We start from the raw sequence: 21495 nt of genomic DNA, 5'->3' as shown, positions 1-21495 counted from the left end.
CACACACACGTCAATCGCATACGTGATGCAACCTTACCGACAGCGTACCTCAGGAGAGGCGAAGCAGAATGGCGATAACATGTACCATGTATCATCGACGTCAACACACACACACCGAGGAGGAGCAGAGCGGAGGAGTTTTCGTAAAAGTTTCACGTACACGCCCCCCCCCCCCCCCCACCCCGTCCGCCCCGTCGTGCTGCTCAGTGTCATCGGTCTCGTCAGCAGTTCATACATTTAATTTCCTTCCTGGCGGACCGGACGGATCACGGCTACTGCAGCAGCCGGAGCGTTGCCCAGAATGATTGCCGATTTCTGCCGTCCAAGTCAATCAGATATGCATTGCACATTGCCGGCTCGCCTCACGAGACGGTGCGCCAGCCAGCCAGCCAGTGCCTTCAGGCGCCGTCTTCGGGCTACCGGTGCACCGCCCCCCCCCCGGCACAGTTCCGGCAATCGGAAGGGATTTGCAATCAACTGTGGCAATGCAAATCGGTCCGATTTGGGTGTTTTCCCGGCCCGGCTCGCTCGTGGTTTGGCCGTTCGGACCGGAACAACGATTAGAGTGTGTGTGTGTGTGTGTGTGTGTGTGTGTGCCAGCCCAGGAGCTAGCAAGGAAGAAGGAACCCCGGACCCGGCCGGAATGCGATCAGCCCCGAATGACACAGCTCACGATCGTTTGCTGTCCGAGGTCTGAGGGCGGCGACAGAGCGATCAGAGCAGCAGCAAGTGTCATACCGAAAGTTGGGCAAGGTTTGGCTACCGGTGGTCAGACCGGTGGACAGAGCGAGAGAGAGCTCGTCCGAGAGAACGTCCGAGATCCTGGGTTCCAATCAGGCGGCTTCAACGGGCGGGAATCGACACTTCTTTCTCCGGGGGATCTCTTGCGGTGGGCAACCACTGGTGGGAAATTGATCTACATGGCAGGGCCGGGGTTGTCCGGGAGGCGGGAGGCACGCTCGGCTGTGGTTGCTATTTGCTGAATTAATTGTATTGAATGTCGACACGCTGGTAGAGGGTCGTCGTCGTCGCCGCTGGGCTGCTGCAAAATCGGCAGAAGAAATCGCTCACCCGACCGGTCCGGGGAAGGACCTCCGGGGGGGGGGGGGGGGGGGAGCAAAGTGAAAGATGAGAGGCACACACCTACACTCGCACACACACACAAGCGCGCCGATGGATGCGAAACAAGTGGGAAACCCGACTTGTCAACTTGTCTCAGTCTCAGGGCTGCTGCTGGGGGGTGAAGGTTTAAGAGGATACCGCGGGGCGGGGGGGGGGGGGGGGGAGGCGGCGACGTCGCTCGAAGTGCTTCATTTTATTCGTAAGTGTTTGCCCTGAAAGTTTTACCCATCCCCGCCCCTCGGTTGCCCCGCCCTCCGCCCTCCACTCACAGGAGACGACAGAAGCTAAAGACCAGAAGGCTAGAAACTTTCATTTCATTTGCTGCCCCTACACACACACACACACACACACACACAAACTCCCCGCGTGGACCCTCCCCGAACGTGGAGGACGACTTATGTTTGTCTAAAAGCAGGACTTGCTGTGTGTGTGTGTGCGTGTGTGTGTGAAGAACATGAACAACAGCGCAAGACATGCGGACGCGGAGCGTGAAGTGAAGGAAGGAAGAGGCCGGGCCGGGCTTTTCGAATCCGGCGTTCGGACTTCTTTCCCTCCCGACCCCCTTTGGGGTACCTCGCGCCGGACGACGTGTTCCACTCGCCCGGGTTGGACATCGGCTCCGGTTGGGTTTGGTCTGAAAACGGTGTATGTGTGTGTGTGTGTGTGTGTGTGTGTTTGTGTGTGTGTTTGGTGGTAGCTCTACTCTAGAGTGCGCTAACGCTCCACACCGCACCTTGCGCTCCTTCGTGTTACCACCATCACCTCCGTCCACCAGCTGCTCTGGCAATCTCATCGGGCTCTCAAGGATCTGACTAACGTCCAGGGAGCCAAACTGTCAATAAATGTGATGAAAAATTGAGCCAAAAGCAAGGCTCGTTCATTTCGCCACCTCAAAAGCGCCGCCCATCCATCCCTCCGCCACCGACGACGATGATGCGGGGGGATTGACTTCAAAACTCCTTCCTCCGCGCCCACAACCCGTTTGCCTGCAGGAAGTAAGGGGATGAAATTGGACAAGGGTTTTGCCATTCCTTTTTTTTTTTTTTTCTTGCTCCGCTCGGTTATCCCAAGCCCAGGCGTTCTCGTTTGGCTCGCACCGTTTGACATATCATCATGCCATCAAACCCTCGCCCCCCCTCCCAGCCACCAGGCAAATCCTGCCGCCTGCCACAATCTGGGCCTCGGTTAGTTTTGTAAATTATTTTTGGTTAAATTGAATATAGCAAAGTTGCCGAAACCGCTCCGGTGATCAGATTCGACATCCTGCACACACACACACACACACACACACACATATACACTCTCGTTCGGTGACATGCTGGTCGCAAAGTTCAGGCCACAATTAAGGCACACGTCACTCGGTCTCCGGGTCCAGTGAAGCTGATTGAGCGCTGTGTTGCCCGTGCTTATCTCAAATGTCAGCATTATTAAACCGACACGTTGGTGGTCGCCTGGTCGGGAATTGCCGCAAACATTAGGCACTTTGAAATGCCCTTGGCAGACCCCGTTGCTAATCGCTCGCCACTAGGCTGGCTGACAATGGAGACGCATGGTGTTCCATGGAGGCGCATGGTGGCTTTCGATGTTTGTTTATGTGTATTTCCGACTCAAGATCAAATGTACCAGGAAAAAAACAAAATATCAACGGATCAAATCGTAGTTAAGCACCCGCAGGTTCCAGCCGCAAATGTTGTGTGTTGTCAAAAGAAACATGATCGCACCCCGAAAGTTCGAGACACACATTTTTTCTCCCGCAACTTTGCTGTCGGCGCACACACACACACACACACAGCGGCAGCACACACTGTTGGATGGACATGTTTTATTCATTTGTCACTGTGAGTGGGTCAAGCTTTTCCCCCGTCAAGCCCAAGGGGTGGGGGGGGGTCCATCATTTCGCTCCGGTCGCATCCTGTGTTGTTGTGCCGATGTTTGTGCCGAAGTTTGTTGTTCTCGCCGAAGCAAGGAGTACAAATCCCTTCACACAGACACACACACACAGCGTCAGAGAGTTGCAGCTTGATAAATATTGAGCAGCCATAAACCTATCGACGGTGCCCCGGCGACCCCGAGTGCCGAGTGTAGCAGCCGACGCACGGCAGCAGCACACAACCCACTCTCGAAGAAGGAAAAACCACTCGAAGAAAATGAAAAACAGTAACGGGGGCAACCGTGGAAAGCAAGTCGGGCGGGGGGGGCCCCGGCCGAAGATAAAGCGCGAAAAAAGGCACACCAGCCGATTGTATGGAGATGAGTGCTGGGCTGGAAAACTTTCGGCGAGTGCAGCGGCGAGAAAAAGGCGCCGCGTGACAAATGAAGTAAAAGTGGCTGGCGCTGGCTGGCAACCGAGCTGACAGAAAATGACATTCATTTAAGAGGGTGCACTGTGTGTGTGTGAGGCTCCGATAAAGGAAGCCAAGCTCGCCGATGTTAAAGGTCGGCGGCGGCGTGATGAACGAGGGTGACATTTATTTTTTTTCTCTGCACTACATTTTTGTGTGTTTTTATCCTCGTCGTGCTTTTTTTGTTTGCGCGAATTAATGCCTACCGAAAGGCCTTCGGGGGATCCGCAAGATGTTCAATTTCAGCCAGAATGAGGAATTAAAAGCAGAAGAAGAAGAAGAAGAAGAAGCATAGCGGGAGACATAATTAATGTACGTTTGTTGCTTTGCCGATGCTTAGCAAACAGTGCTGCTTTCGATGCAACTGTGTTTAGCTGAAATGGGCCGAAGAGAAGTTGCTGCCCTTTTCACATAAATAAGCGGGAGCTCTCGGGTGCTCGGTGCTTTTTTCTCCGTTCTGTTTATTTGCCGACTGCCGCGCAACACAATTTCTCTTCATCATCCACCCCGGGGTCGCGTGTCTTTTTATTTTATACTTTATACTTTATTGCTTCGCTTCCGCTCTTTCCTCTCTCTCTCTCTCTGTCTCTCTCTCTGTCTCTCTCTCCCACTTTCTCTCTCTCTCTCCGTCGATCGTTGTCGGCAGCGCTCGTTTTCATTGTAGTTGATTGAGTTGATCTCCTTCCGTTGGCCGTCGCAATTGATTTCCCGCTTCCGTGCGCCCGGTCCGGTGTTTTTTATGTTGCCATCCGCGTCTTTTTATGGTGTTTGGATAATTCGAGATCCTTTCCGTTCGGTGCAGAAGGGTATCGAATTTGTCACGGCTTGTTGTTGCCCGATCGAGATCCCGCAACTAGGGGGGGGGTGGGCGGATTTCATTCCGGGCGACCCGTGACCGACGCCGCACACCCATATTCGAAAGTCATCGGAACCGGGGCACATAATTAATGAGCGAAATAAGGCAAAAAAAGGGGCTAGAGCGCCATGGAAGGCTACCATGGAGGAACGAACTGAAACAAAAAGGAACAAGGAATAGAGATAAAAAAGGCGCAAAAGGCGAAAGAAAAAACGCGTATCAGTTGATAGCATTCGAACTGCGCGAAGACATGCGACGACTATATAATTCATTTTTTTTTATTTCTCCGCGTCCTTGACGTCCTTGGCTGTTGTTGGCCTGGCCTGGGTGGGGTGGGCGTTCTACTTGAGGAGCGATTTCGATCTGTTTCCTATTTCCGTCCAATTTATTCACGCCGGCATTCACCGTTCGCCGGTTGCGTCGTATCGGTTCCTTCGCCTCGCTTCTCGCGTTCCGGCGTTCCGTTCCGTTCGGGGTTCCACAATTATGCGTTCGATTTTGGTCGATCGTTTCACCGTTTTTCTCTCTCGGTTCATCCCATTTTATTGCTGTTGAATTTGAAGAACTGTTGAAGAGTCCCCCCCCCTCCAAAACACAGAAAAAGGGAAAGAAAACCGGATCCGGGAAATCCGATTCACTCGACACGGTTTTGTCACAGTCGGCGGCGTGATGAACGAGGCCGCCACCGCCGGTCCGCCGGAGCTTCCGCCGGTCGAAATGTCCTGCGACTGAAGGCGAGTCGGTGCCGGTGTGTGTGTGTGTGTGTGTTTGTGTGGCCGCAGCGGAAAAGGCGAGCAAAAAGCGGGAAGAAAATGGAACGACCAAAAATAAAATATATCGATCACGGCGCGTAAGGAGCTCACATTTCCGGCTGAATGGGTCCGGAGCCTTCTCGGATTGTTTTATATTTCATTTCCGCGTGCCCTCCGCCCACCCCCCGTTCGGCGGGGCCGAGGGATTAATGTGGGACCCCGTTGACAGATACCCATCGCGCCGCGAATGCCAGTGATTCCGGTGCCGGCAGGCTCATTGAATTGATAATTCTCGTTCGCCCCGCACGTCGATTCGCGGCGATATCCTTCTGGGTTCCGGTTTGGTAGGCGGCTTGAGCTTATCAGCTTCATCATCGTCATCATCATCATCATCATTACCATCATCATCATCATGATTCTCGTCTTCAACAAGACACTGGCCGGCGGCCCTTGCCTGGTGAAGCCTAAGTACCGGGACAATTGTCACACTTTATCGACTAAGCTCTACCGGAGCCGGTCGCTGCTCCTGTCTCCCCTTCTCCTCCTCCTCCTCCTCCGGTGTTCATTCTCGTGTTGTTGGGAGCTCCAAACGGGTTGTGAAAACGAGAATGAATCTATCCCGGCAGGCTGGCCGGTGGGTAGCCGGTCCTGGTCCAGTACATGACCGACCCAGCCCAGTCCCACTGGGCCCAACCCACCCGCCGCCGCCGCCCCCTTTCGCCCAACGCCCTACAAGGACACTCGGTGTTCCCACGGTCCATTGCACCGGGAACGGGGCTCGGTGGGTCGCTCCCCACCGAGCAATGCTCCGTACGACCCGAACGATACATCAACCGAAATGGCAGCCCTGGGCACAGAGCCTCGCCCTGGGCACGGAGTGGTGGTGGGCGCCCTGTCTTCGGGTTCACCGATGATGGAGAACCACCGGGGCGATTTCGATTTCGTGGCGAGGCGGGGCCCCCAAAAAATATGGTCCGGTCAGGCTAGCTGGCTGGCTGGCCGTGGCTGGTCCGTGCGTCCGTGTGCTGGTGGTTTTCTTCTTCTTCTTCTCTCTCACACACACACACACACACATGCGCGGGAAAAGGACACGCGGCAGCCCGAAACCGCAGCTGGAACCGCACCGCAGGATGGATGTGTAATTTTTTATGTTTTATGGTGCGCCCTTTATCTGCACCCCTTAGTCGGGGGGGCATGGGAGGCATCTTATCGCCTGGCACTTCATTGCAAACCTCCACAGGCTCCACACGGCGGCCGAGGCGGGCATCAGGAGAGGCGAGCAGTACACAGAGCGATAATCAGGTCACCGGTGGCAACCGGGGGGGTGCGAATGTGGAAGGTACTCCCAACGGGGGCTGGGCGGGTTACGAAGGCGATTTTCTTTGCCCATAAATACTGCCACGTCCCACGTCTAGCGGCCTCACCCAGGGGTGCTAAATGTGCCATTTTGTTTCCATTTGTCGACCGCCGTTTCGGGACGTCAGGATACGCGTCGGGACGTCAAGAATCGTAGCATCCCGACCAAACCAACCAACCAACGGACCAACATCGGACCCCTCACAAAGTAGAAACGGAAGCACTGGGAGCGCATCCTGGGGTTGGCATTCAAGTAGGTCCTCGCTCGATCGCCTAAACCAACACCCTATCCTGGTCCTCAATCGGCACACGCAAAATGCGGTGGCTAAAAAAAGGAGCTTCGCAACCTTCAGGTTGCCGAATTACTAATTGCCAGGACCCCGGCGAGGTTCGTTTCCACGATTTTCAGCCCGCGCCGATGTCGGTGGTCGGTGCCCCTGGTTGTTCCTGGCTGGCGAGAAACGCGAAACCAAAAAGGAACCCAAAAAGGGACAAGGCCGGAAGCCGGAAAGCCGGAGTTCACGAAGGGGCACCTGAAAACAGTGTCATAGCGTGAAACATTTTTATAAATGTGGACTCGCCGCAAGTGCCTACATCGGGGTCGGAAAAGGTGTTCCACCAGAGAAGCTCTTGGCTTGGCAGCGCGCCGCTTGTCGCCGGGTGTGTGCGTGCGTGTGTGTGTGCTCGGCTCTGTAACCCCGGAAAGGACACGTTCAAACGATGCCAACTGGGCCGCCGTAACGCTGCGGTACTCTCGCTAGACACTGACCTCTCTCCCTCGCTCTCTCTCGCTCTGACCGCATCCTGTACGCAGTAGGCAGTAGTAGTAAGGCCCCCCCCACCCCTCCTAGCAACATGTTCCCGTCCCACCCGACGCCGGTAGCCGTTAAGAGTTCGCCAGTTCGTGAAAGTTATGGCCTTCGTTTTGGCGGTGCTTGACTCTTGCGGGGAGAGCAGGGGTCAGGCGGGCATGCGATTTTTAAGACTGGCCCACCAAGGCACCAAGTGGACGTTGGCCAATTTCCCCCCTCACCCCCCACCCCCTCTTTTCGCTGAGACTGTTCGAAACCCTTTTAGTGAAGCGTTTTCATCGGCGCACTCTCCCGAGTGCTACGAAGGGTACTTGACAGCCGGCCGCCCCCCGCCCTTCCGATTCGCGGCGAGGGCACTGATCGGTGCTCGGTGTTTAATCCTTAAATCGTCCACACTTCGTCCACAGTCGGCTGTCGAGAGACGCCAGCCCTGGGTCTGCCCTTTCGGTGCCCAGCTGACGGGGCTTTTGCTGTGGCTGTTTGCTTGGCGTGTGGTGTTTCGGGTGGGAGGGGGGGGGGGATGGAAGGGGGCAAAAAATCACTGCTCCAGCTTGTGCGCTACCTGCTACTACGCTACGCTGGGTGGTGCCCCAACCTGGCAAGCAGGCTATTGGCACGTCGCAATCGTAAAGTCTGACTAGAGTTGGCTTAGCCCGACTACTGACTGCTGCTAGTCCTGCAGGGCCAATGTCCTGCGACCCGCCCGTGACGGTTATGTTGAGTTCTGCATGAAGTGCTGTTGGCGATGATGATGATGATGATGACGGTAATTCTCCAAGGCTTCACAGGCTTACACAGGAGGTTTCGCCGGACTTGCCGGAGTGCTTGACTTTGCAGGACAGCGGTGCCAAATGCAACAAAGACACAGCATAAATGCTGATCCAACCATCAACAATAAGTATAGCATGGGATCACGACACGGCCCGCCACGGATATCACGGAAAACAGCGTGTTGTTGGTGTCAATGTAAACATTTTAAATATGGTCGTCGATCGTTGTTATGGACGAAAATAAAAGTGAATAGCACAAGGGCTGGGCGGCCTAGGGCCTATAATGAAGTTCCGGATGAAGATAGTTCGCACCCTGCCTTTACCTTTGCGACCTCCCTTTACCTTGCGACCCTTCAGGCATCCCGAGGGCAGCTCCTCGGCTTTCGCCTTCCAAAAAAAAAAAAAAAAACGAAACCGAAACGATGTGCAGTTGCCGGAAGGTGGAAAGCCATATTAGGCAGGCGACCTCTCTGCGGCCGGACAGGTGATTGTCACGAATATGGGGTGGGGGGTCAGGTGGGCTTTGGGGGTGGAATAGCAAAGAAACAGAAGAGGGGCCATTAGGGTTTTTTTTGCCCTTACTTCACCCATCGGGTGCTACGGAATGAAGGCAAAAAAGGGACCAATCGAGGGCGCTGCCCGTGAACTGATCCTGCGCTGGCGCTCCAGTGGCCATTCTTCGGGGTTCCCCCGGCCGGTCTTGGTCTTGACCATTCCAGGCACGTCTCCGTCGTGCTCTGGCCATTCTTCGGAGCCACCGCTGCCCCGGCCCGCCCCGAGCCGACCGACGCTGTTTTTGGTTTGAAAATGATTTAAAAGGGAAATGGGAAGAAAATAACGCTGAACACGCATCACAGCGGCGTTTCGGAAGCAAAACGAGGGAAGCTGCTGATGGGTGGGCAAACAATCGGAATGCAGCCGTGCGACGGGCCGGGGACTCCGGGGGGACCCCGGGCGAAATCGGAGACGAAATAATCGATTCGGGTGTTGAGAGCGTTGATCGAGAATCTTAAATTGGGAAACGGAGCGTCGGCGACAAACGAGAAAATGAATATCCGAAAACGACGGGAGAAAAACAAAAAACCGGGGAAAATGGGAATGGGAATAGAAAACTGAAAACGAACGAAACCGAAAACGTGGGCCACAAAGGGCCCACGGTGTGGGAAAACAATCGGAAAACCGAACACACAAAACAATAACACGAGAATGGAAACAACGAACAGTAATCTCGCGCGAAAGAGGTTCAAAGCAATCTAATGAAGTATAGAAAATCGAGAAGCCGACGCAACACAACATCCATATCAGCTCCGGACCGGTCCGGATCGGTCCGGGTCGGTCGAATCCCTTTGGGTCCGGGTCCCATTTCGGTGCCACAGTTAACTAGGAATCCTTCCTAGGAGACCCTTCTTCCGGGGGGCCACACCCGAGCCCGAGAGGTTGGAATACGTGCGTAATGGCTGTAATGTTCTAACGAGGAGCGGCCCCCGGTGAATCGGGTGTTCGGCCGTCTTCAAGGCGCTGATAAAATGTGAGATGCATTTGATCTGATGAGTCCCAGCGAGCGACCCAAAGGGCCCACAGGCCGGACGGCTTGCCGGACGTTTCCGTCAGAATCTAAGCTGAACGTATCGTGACGTTAACATCCTTATCGGTCCAGTAGATTCCAGCACTGTGCCAGGATAGTTAAAGGGGTGCGCGTGTCAGCATTATTAGTATTTTTGTTAATCGTGGCAGCATTATGAGAGCTTTCGCTGTATGACCTTCACACTGGTGGCCGTTTATCTGTTTATCACACATACACCGCTGTGGAACACGGCTTCCTACATTCCAGAAGAAAGCAAAAGCAAATGCTAGTGCTTATTGGTTCGCTCGCGCACTGAAGAACACACTGATGGGGCGCGCTGTGCGCTGTGGCTGGTGACGATGATGATGGCGGTCATATTAACGTGGCGGAGGAGGGGTGCCCCCCGGGTGGGACAAAAGGACGATCATAAAGAGCAGCGTTTCACGTTTCATTAAATGAGGATTAAATTTTCATGCCTAATGAGCGAGCACGACGTAACCTCTCGACAAAAGACACGGCCGAGCAGGGTTTGGTCGGATATCGCGCGCACTTCGGTGTGGTTTAAAAATTAATGTCAGCACACCAGCCACCAGCCACCAGAGCCACGGTGTGCTGACGATGCTCACGATGGCTTGCGGCTTTCGTCCTTCGGACGCGCCCGAGAAGCAACCGATTCCGGCGCAAGTCCCACAAGACGGGCGTTGGAACCACGAACCGACAAACAGCGGAACGGGCAATAAAATATATCCCCCTGTGTGTGTGTGAGCCACGGGTCCTTGTCACGTGGCCCTCTTGTCACGTCGTCGCTCCGCACCAAGGCGTCCGCATCAGCGGGCATAAAGATGTAGAGCTCGAGGAAGATCGAAGCGCTCAATCGTGGCCGTGCTCTTCGGAGGGTTTTGAAATCCTTGAAAAGGTTTTCTTAGACCGCGGTGCACCGGGGTCTATTAATCCACCGAGGGGAACGATCGATTCACAGGACCTTAGGCAACCTAAGTAAGAGGTTGCCTAAGCGTTCGCTCATCTAGCAAAGTGTGTTGCGAATTCGAAGGCCACGTTGGTCGCCGGATGTTCCGGAGAACCGGAGACGGGATGGGTCCCGTTTCTGCGCCGTAAGGATGCACGTCACCGATGAATGGCAGATGGGAAGTGACTGGTTGGCCACGCGTGAACAATGAGTGATTACAGGGTGAACCAAAAAAACTGCAACAAAGTAAAACGCCATATTTTTTTCATTTTTGATTCAATTTTATTGAATGAAAGCAAAAAATGTCGGAAATTTCATAAAATTTTAGAACAAATTAGGTTTGTTCGAATTGGCCACCTTTGGCACGAATTATGGCCTTCAAACGGCCAATGAAACCATCACACGCTGCCCGCAAGTGGCTCTGCGGTATTTTGTCCCATTCTCGGCGAAGGGCTTGCTTGAGGTGATCGACAGTTTGGTATTTTTTAGTTCCAACCTTGCTTTCCAAAATACCCCAGGCACAATAGTCCAAAGGATTGGCATCCGGAGATTTTGGTGGCCATTGTGTGGCGGAAATGAAGCGAGGAACCTCATTTTTTAACCATTCTTGGGTGGCGCGTGCTGAGTGCGATGGGGCTGAGTCCTGTTGGAATGTCCAAGGTCTGCGACCGAAATGTTTGCGTGTCCTAGGCTCCAATACACTCTTCAGAATATTTTGCGATAATATTCGGCATTTATTTTGACGCCACGGTCGAATAATACGAGCGGATAGCGACCATGGACTGTTATGGCGGCCCACACCCCCACCATGGCCGGCGCTTGAGTTCTGGTGGCCAACCGAAGGTGTAAATTTTCAGATGACCTCTCTGGCAAGTAAACACGATCATTTTATTTGTTTACAAACTGCTGGATAACGAATGGTTTCTCATCTGAGAAAACCAAATTTGCCAGTTCACCACTTGCGGCCAAGCGAAGCAAGTCTTTGGCTCTTTCGAGTGTAACTTTTTTTTGTGCATCGGTAAGATCTTGCACTTTTTGGAACTTCAATGGCTTTAGTTCAAGCTCATTTTGCAATATTTGCCGAATGGCATACTGCGATATGTTCAGCGCACGAGCCATTTTTCGGCCACTGCGACACGAATTTCGATGAAGTCGCTTCTTCACTTTTCGAACCATTTCTGGTGATGTTGCTGTTTTTTTTCGTCCACTTCCTTGACGTCAGGCTACGCTACCAGTATCACTGTAACGAGCGATGGTACGAGATACAAAAGATTTATTAACATTTAAATGCTGGAGGGCTCTAAAGATAGCCACTTGTGGTTTTCCAGCCAAATATAATGAAATCATACTGTTACGGTTGAGTTCCATCACGAATAACTTTTTTTCTGTAAAATTGCCACCAAAATGCTTTTGCACGCTTATAAACAATATAATGAACTGTCACTGGTATAAATCTGACAGCTGTCGGACGAGAGGTTTAGAAATGACAGCAGTCTGAAGTTTGTTGCAGTTTTTTTGGTTCACCCTGTATATGCCCTGATATGGGCCGCAGAGAGAGAGAGAGAGAGTGCGTGAATTGCGATTACGGTTGGGTGAGAAGGGCGTCGACGGGGGGGGTCATGAAATGGAGTAATAAAAACGAAAACGGCCGACACAGAGTGGGTTTGAAGCCGCTACGTGAGAGAGAGAGAGAGAGGAAAAAGAGAGAGAGATTGAGTTTGTTTAGCTTGTTTAGATGCTTAGAGTGGGCGCTTGCAACATGTTCCACCCCACCCAGTGTATCCTTCTCGCAACAATTTGTGGGCTAGCGTTTCGAGACCTTTCGCGCTCACTAGTCACCACCACTCTGGGTGGAGGCCACCTGGGGGGGGGAGGGGGGCACTGTAGAGCCTCATGCACCTCTCGAATGCAACATAGCAGTCCGCATTCGAAGCCTGCAGAGAGCGCAAAGAATTAAATTATGGAAAGAAAAAGATTTATATAGAGAGAGACAGAGAGAGAGAGAGACAGAGAGAGAGAGAGGGAGAGAGAGAGGCGAAGGGAAACGCTGGAACCTGATGGCCTGATGATGAGGGGCAGGTAATGGAGACGGTGAAGCGTACTTCAATTTGATAAATGTCCCAGTGCAATTCATTGGTTGGCCCGAGCTGTATGTGTGTGTGTGTGTGTGGGGCGGCATTTGTGTGTGTGTGTGTGTGTGTGGTTATGCAGCGAAAATTTTATGATAGGTTGGCATGCTACATCGAGAGTGCATCATTGCATCGTATGCTGGCCCGCCCCGTTCTCGGGCTGCTGTTGTTTTTGCTTCGCTTTATCCCCGGCAGAAGCGGCAGGATGCTAGGATGTAACTGTGTGCACGGTTTCTGGCGAAGACTGGTTGACCTCCGCACCGGTGGCTTTCCTCACCCACCATCCATCTCCCTGCCTCTTGCCCCGCCAACATTACACGCCACATCCGACAGATGCGGAGCTTTAATACATTCTCTAAAAATAGCTTGCCCTCGTCCTTACAGTGCAGGCTCCGCAACCACGGCGCGTTCAACAACGTGTGCACGTGTAATTTATCGAATGTAGTTTGGTATGCGAAAATGTGTAGTAACTGTAGTAACTCATATTCTGTTGATTCGACAATTGCGTGAGAGGAAGAGGAAATGAGATCCAAGCGGGGGGCTAGAATAGAAAACGCCTCAAGCCTACACTTCCTTCGGTTGTCCGGCTGGATGGGCTGGTGATGGTCACAGGACATTTAAGCTAACGAGATCAGATCCTCAGATGGGATATGATTGAATCATCATAATTCAATTATTCAACGTCCGACTGGTCGGTGTGGGACAGGAAGAATACCAGGACTTTACGCAAGTTCAAGCACACGCACGCGTATTTGTAATGTGGTCATACCCATACACACATTATACTAGGTTGTTCATTAAGTTTTGACGTTCGATACTATAGGGCGCTGCTAGGAGTCTAATTTTTTTTTGTCATATTGGTACCCTCTTCAAATGAACTTATGTGAAGTTTCATTTCAATCGGTCACTTACTTTTTTTTTTACAAGCCTTTTAGTATCGACGTGTCATTTTCATATTTTACAGCTGTTATGACGTCATCATTTGATGGAAAACGCTTTTCACGCATGATTTTGTTTAGGTCTGAATACTGATGGAAGTCGTCAGGGACCAAATCTAGTGAATACGGTGGATACTCTAACAATTCGGACTTTAATTCATGGATTTTTACCATTTTCAAAATGCTCTTGTGAAACGGGTCATTGCCCTGATGAAAGAGGATGTTTTTCTTCTTCAAACCGGGTCTTTTTTCACGAATTTTCGCTTTCAGTTGCTCTAAAATGTTACAAAAATAATCAAAATTTATTGTTCTATCAATTTGCAAGTAATCCGCTAGCAAAATTCCATTCGCATCCCACAAAACTGATCCTAGCATCTTTTTTGGCAATTTCTGGACGAACTCGTTTCGGAACTGAAGAAAAGGGTTCACACCACTCCTTATACTCTTGTTTTGATTCAGGATCATGGTGATAGACCTAAGTCTCATCCACAGAAATGATTCGATGTACAAAATCCACTTTATCCTATCGAAAACGCTTTAAATGTTGTCAAGAAAGGTGCATTCGAATGCGTTTGTAGCAAATGCGGCACCCATTTTGCAAACAGCTTTCTCGAACCCAAAACTTCAGTCAAAATATTGGTTATACTGCTCAATAAGTTGGCTAGGTGTTGTACTTAATTTCTATCAGTGATTGGACGATTTTCGAAAACGATATTCTGTATTTTTTTTACGATTTCCGATGTTGTGTCTGTTTTTGACGTTTTTGACATGGATCGTCTTGAAGGCTAGTACGACCATGTTTAAACTCAGAAAACCCCCTTTTAACCCCCCAATTAAAGGTGAAGAGTCCTTACACACTTTCAGTATTGGTTCATTATTTTCCTTTGCTTTTAAACCTTTTAAAAATAAAAATGAAATCACTGCACGATACTTGATTTTTTCCACTGTAGAAAATACGGTGACATGTCGATACTAAATGGCTTGTAAAAAAAAACTAAGTGTCCGATTGAAATGAAACTTTCCATACGTTCATCTGAAGAGTGTACCAATATGACATAAAAAAAATAGACTCGTAGCAGTGCCCTATGGTATCGAACGTCAAAACTTAATGAACAACCTAGTATATTGGGTGGTCAAAAAAGTCTTTTCGTGTTTCACAATAGATTTAGTGTTCGATATCTCGTGAAGTATCGATCGTACAGTTTCAAATTAAGGCTGATCGGCATGTTAGAAGTCAAAGCATCGAAAGAATAAGCATCATATAGTTTCAAGTTATTTGCGCAAAATTGGATTCACAAAGAAGCGCGATGTTTGGGCGCCACCCTATTTACACCAAAAAACATGATGGCTCGAATTTCCATCTGCGAAGTTTTCGCCAAATGGAACGAAATCGAATCATTTCTTAAACCGATGGGTACTGGGGATGTGAAATAGGATACATACGACAATACTATGTGAAAACGATCGTGGTTTAAGCGTGGTAAAGCATCTTAACCGGTGGTCAAACCAGGACTAACGGCTAGGATGGTTTTCCTGGGTAAATGGTGGGACTTGAAACGACTTGTTTATTATGAGTTGCTTCCGTGTAGCCAAACACTAAATTTAGATCTCTACTGTCAATTACTGCACCGTTCGAAGCTAGCAATTGACCAGAAATGACCAGAATCGGCCAACGGAAGAGGTGTTGTGTTTCATCAGGACAACGAAATGTCACGCACGTCCTTAGTGACTCGCCAGAAAGTCCGGGAGCTTGGTTGGGAAGTTTTAATGCATCCACCGCATTGTCCGGACCTTGCACCGAGCGATTGAAAACGTTTTTCGCGCATTACAAAATTTCCTGAATGATGAAAAACTCAGATCAAAAAAGGGTCGTGAAACTGGATTGCTCAAATTTTTCGCCAATAACGACTAAGTCTTCTACAAGAGAGGCATTATGAAGGTATTTTTGAAAAGACAACAAATTTTTCAACAAAATAGTGCATATTTGACGTAAATAGGACAATTGAAAGTATCTTAAATGATAGCGCCCAATATTTATTGGGAATTACCCAGTTCCGTACGTATTACCCACAGTCATAACCTCTCGCCCCTGGCTCTCTCACACACACACACGTACACTTTTGATATTAAAAATACATTTGAACGGTGCAGTTGGCACACACCGCCGCAGAACCTAGCTAAGGCTTCCGCTTTGCGTCCCTACCTTACCGGCTCTGTTCGTCTAGCTTTCCGCTCTGGCCGTTCCACACGTCTGTGTCCGCCCCCCGGGAGTGTTTGTGTACCGAAGAAAAACCGATCAAACGGTCCGTCCGGATCGATGGAAATCCGGGGGCGCATCGATGGATAATGCATTCGAGTTAACTTCCGGTCTTGTACCTGTCGTGTCGTGTGACTTTTTATTTTTATTCCTATTCTTCATTTTCATCCACATTCCACAGTTGGTAAATCTTTGCGAGCAGCTGTTACTTTGGATGCTTCTTTCGCGTCAGCTTCCGCTTCTTCGACTACTTGTCTTCCTGTTCCCGTCTTTCTCGCCTTGCTCCATAACAATCTGACAAACAACGTTGGGTACCAAAGTACCTTCGGGTTCGCTACTCGAACCACCGGTCACCGTTATCGGTACATGCTCGCTGCCAACAATACCGAAACGGACTTTGATTGATTGTCAACGGCTGGAAAAGCGAAACAATCGAAAGCCAGACGCAGAAAAACATGTTCCTCCTAATGGTGGGGATCAGTGCGGCCATCAATCTTTGAATATCGCACAAAAAGCAACCCCAATAAATCCGTGACTGTCAATTAAAATACCCCATTGGACAGCTACTGCTTTAAGTGCGGTTGTGCTGACCACAACCTGGGTACCGGAAGAGCGTCGAAAAGAGTCAAGTGTTTGGCCAGTGAGCCACCTGGGTGGGGGGGCGGGGGTTAGAGCACTGTTTTCAATGACAATTAGTGGTGGCAGTAAGTAGCATACAAACGTAGCGGTCGCATGCATCGATCGGCCGGCGATGTATGGCTTCCAGGCGCTCCGTGAATCTCCACTCCCCTATAGGAATGCCGGATCGACGGATATTGCTGATTAGCAGAGCGAGGTCCAGCCGGGTCCAGCTGCACTGATTACGGGCCACGTTACGTTGTGTGGGGGGTGGGACGGCGGGAGTTTGCAATGGGATTACCGTGACGCGTGAGAGAGCCGAGGCATGCGGAGTTTGACTCCGGATAATCATCAATTAAATTAATTAATGATTTGCGGACGACCGACCCGGCCCCTTATTCGCATCGACAGCCTGTGGGTTTCGCCCGGTCCAGGGTCGGTCCTTAAAGTGAGCTGCTTCGGTAAGCCCGCAAGTGTGTCCCCGGAGGATCAGGAAATGTAAATCCCATATTCCAAAGCCCCAACCCGGGCCGTCGTCGAGGGGATTGCTTAATGAGTTTTTAATCAATCTAATGAGAAAAGTAAGTCCCCCGGTCCTTGGCCCTCGTAATGACAGTTACTAATCGTGGGTTTTGCGTGTGGGTGGTGTAGTGAGAGAGGAGACCGCAGGAGTGGGTAATGTGCGTGGCTCCTTTTATTGCGTGGAATCGAGCTTGAAAAGCGGAAAAAGTGAAACTAAACAAATTCATTAAACGCAACAAGCGAACAGCCGAAGTCAAGAAGCCTTCGGTTCCTGGCGGACCTGGCTCGTTGTGTGTTCGTATCCTGCCGACAGTTTGAATGCTCAAGAATTCCGACAGAAATTCCCTCGAGAAAAAAACCGACCAAATAATCAACTTCCCGACAATCGGCAATCGGCGTTCGGGGCCCAAGTTTCGGAGAACAGGATTGGGTCTCTTTGTGTGTGTGTGTGTGTGTGGATGGCCTACCATATAGGTTCCGAATAGGTGAGTCACACACCGTGCGATGGGATGCACACTGGCTGTTTGGTGCCGTTCGTTAAAAGTTACATTCAGGCTCGGGGCTTGGGGATCGTCCTTATGCGCGGGGCTGGCGTTCTAGGAAGTCCCGGGGTGTTCCACATTTCCGTCGGCCAGCGGTTGAGGGTGGGTCAGTCGACTAGCCGCGTGCCGCGTGCCCGGGCCTGGCGACCGCCAATAACAGGCAGTAAATTGAATCCGGAAGTCATCCGATGATGGTTGCGGCGGGCACCGGACGGCGGCGCCGGCATCCGGTAGGTTATCGTCTTCGGCACAATTTTTGGCTGGCTGGCCTCCTCCTGTTGGGCGGTGGTGGGCGTGTTTGCTCTTTCTCGCCTCTCGGCACCCACTCCGGCCCAGATGGAGAGTGAGTTCAGGTCCGTTCAGGCCCGTCAGACTTGTGTCGTACTTTCGTCAGACTTCTCCACGGCCTACACCGGAAGGTGGCCACGGTTGGCGGCCACGGACTCGACTAGATTTACTTCAGCCGCCCGGCAGGAGGGGGCGCTCACTGAGTTTGTTCACTTTGTTAAACTTGGTCTGGGCAGCGTAAGTCACGGGCACTCATTTACGATGTCGCAAATAATGGAAAGCTGCTCGGCTGCGGCACAGAAGTTCCACATCAATGAGCCATTAATACCATCTCCTTAATCTTCCAACATTAGTTAAAATCGTGCAATCCTTCCTTAGCGAAAGGCAGAACATAGTAAACATAAACAACGGTCCTTAACAGGCGTCCTTAACAGGCGTACCAGTAGGAAGCGTCACTGCTATTCAACATTTATATCTCAGACATCCCTAAGATGAAATAGTGCACTCTAAACCTCTTCGCGGACGACTTTGCACTATCAGGCAAACAACCCAGGAGCATAATCACTTCCCTGAACAATGCTCTGCGTCAGTACAATAAGTTTTGTAGTAAATGGAAACTAAGAATTAACGAATTGAAAACGGAACCAATATACTTTACACGTAAAAGATGCAGAAGGAAACTATCATCATCCGGACCAACTGTAAACCAAATAACGGTACCATGGAGAACTAGCGTGAAATACCTCGGTCTGCACATACCTGTACATACATACCTCGGTCTGTACACTGCTGGCCAATAAAATAGGTAATTGTGTGAAGCTGATACAATTTGAACTGTACTCAAGCCACTACTAAACCAATGATCACCAAACTAATACTGTACTTAGATACACTAGTTAACGTCATTTTAGCGCTATGTTGGTGATATTTATGTCAAAAGTGACAGGTGTGTTACCACTTATTTTGGCAGCAGTCTGATATGGCCTGGTCAATAAAATAGGTAATTCGTTGTATACGATGCAATTTCACCCGACTTCTTGAACGAAATTGGTTTAATTGGTCTTGTTGCAATCAATTTTCAATTGTGAATCTAAAAAAAGGGTTGTTTCCTGGTAGAACATCTAGAATGGGCAGAAGAACTCATTGCAATCCTTGAGGAAAGAAAGATTGTGAAGAATCTACGCAACGAAGGCGCGAGGTACAAAAGCATCGCCGAACTACTAGGAAAATCAGTAAATTTTGTGAGAAATGCTTTGTTGTGGAAAAAAACAAAGGAAACGCGAGTTAGACCAAGAAATACCAAACCAACGATAGATCATCGCATATCATTTTAGGCAAAAGCGGATCCGTTTGGTGCATCCAGAGCGATTTGCTCAATAATAAATAACATTATTAGCCCAAAACCTGTCCATAGGCGGTTACAAGAAGCTAATCTACCAGGGCTAATTGCAAGAAAAGTGCCACTATTGGTTAAAAAAAAATTACAGATGAGGTAACAGTTTGCTGCTCAATATGGTTCATGGCAAGGTACCGAGGGTTACGAAAAATTGGCATAATATTTTATGGAGCGACGAAACCAAAATAAATTTGTTTCGTACGGACTCTCAGTGTAATGTTTGACGACCTGCTAGCAAATAATTCCATCCCAGGTTTACAAAAAAAGTTTTAAAACATGTAGGTGGAAGTATCATGATTTGGTGATATTTGTCATGATCTGGTATAGGTCCCTATTTCAGAGTAAAGAGCACCATGAATGCTTTCGAGTATAAGTGAATCATGAAAGATGTTTATGCTACCTTACGTAGTAGAAACCATGCCACTGAGATGGATATTTCAACCAGAAAACGATCCCATGCATACGTCATAGCTTATGAAATCGTGGTTTGATGGCAATAATGTGTCAGTTTCGCCTTGGCCAAGTCAGTCTCCTGACTTAAACCATTTTGAAAACTTGTGGACTACCTTGAAGCAAGAGTTAGCTAGACAATAGTTTTCAAACAAAGATGAATTGTGACAAAACGTGCAGCAGGAATGGTATTCCATTCCAGTAAAAACTTTTCAGGATTTGGTCGATTCGCTGCCAAGCAGAGTGCATGAAGTGCTCCAAAACAACGGTGGATATACGGGATACTGACTAATTTTGAAATAAAATATTGATTTTTGACAATAGAAAAAGAATAAACCGTGTAAATTCATTAAAATTTGACATACACGCAGAATTACTTATTTTATTGACCAGGTACTTTTAACTACTTTCTATGTTAATAAGCGAATTTCTAGAATTTTTCACTTATTTTAGACTATCTTTATTATATTTTTAGTACTTCTATCTTATGCTATCATTGTAATACCTGTGAATTCAATAGGTTTTGAAAAATGATCAAATAATGCAGCTTAATTACAGTTACCTATTTCATTGGCCAGCAGTGTAGATAAAAACATAACGTTCCAAAAACATATTGAGAGCACAATTTTCAAGTCAGAGAAGACACTGAAAACTCTCTACACATTCTTACACAAAAAATCTATACTACAGATTAACAGCAAACTGCTCATTTGAAGAAACCCCAACTTGGGTCCTCAGGCGTTTACCAGTTGAACTTAATAAAACACGTTGACACGCTTTGATCTTGTGTTCTCAACTTCGCGCCTCACGGTTGAAACGGTTTAAGCGCGCCAATACTCGATTATGCGGTCCAGGCCGAAATGGCGTTATACTGTCCCCTTTGTCTCGACCTGATTAGAATCCCTGGTCTGGAGAACCCCGAGAATTAAAAGACCTTTACGCTTCGACGTTCAACTATTCCACGTTCCTCGACTATTCCAGCGCTAACCTATGCTTCAGTTTCAATTGCCCTTATTTGGCGCGAAATTTAAGATGCATCGTCCACGTCGCCGGCATGTTGTCAATCGATGCTTTATCATCCCAACAAACTCTTTCGGCCTCGGTTGCTCGGTTTTGTCATACTGTTTTATTGCGCCTGCATCTTGAATGGTTATCGGGTTCTTCTAGCCTTACGACTCATTGCCTTCTGCTGAGTTCTTTCAAGAACAAGCCAATTTGATATTCAGTCTGTTCCGGTCCTATTGCTGTTCATTTTGGATTGCAACCCGATGCATCAGTTGAGTGCGTTGCATTTCATCGCCTGTACCCTTTTGGCTCTATGGGCGATGAGCTAGCTCGCTAGCTGATAACATGTTCCGAGAGTAAGACGTTCGTTATGTTATGTATGTAATGCGTTTTTTAAGAACGTTAGACGATTTTTAGGCAACGTGATTATCATGTTAGCCGGTATTTCGTGCTGGCCATAAGGTTTTCAATGCTACCCGATGTGTTACTTGACTATAAGGATTCGAATGTGGCTTGGGTCGCATGCTAATAGCGGGTCCCTTTGCATTGCTGGATAGAATTAGTGGCTTGCGCTGGCCTTGGCCTCTTCACATTTTCTAAACCTGCTTCAGACCAATTCTAACCTACGCAGCACCAATCTGGAGCAAGTGCGCAAGAACCGCATATAAGGATGCTGCAAATCCATCAGAACAAGCTTCTAAAACTAATAATAAACGTACCCCCATGGTATACTAGGTGTGTGCGTTGAGAGACGGACTTTTAAAAAGATGGATGTACCTGCCGATTGGGACTTCCCAGTTTACCGGTTC

The sequence above is a fragment of the Anopheles cruzii genome, chromosome X, assembly GCF_943734635.1.
Source record: "Anopheles cruzii chromosome X, idAnoCruzAS_RS32_06, whole genome shotgun sequence".
NCBI classification, from domain to species: domain Eukaryota; kingdom Metazoa; phylum Arthropoda; class Insecta; order Diptera; family Culicidae; genus Anopheles; species Anopheles cruzii.
This window is presented reverse-complemented; position numbering follows the sequence as displayed.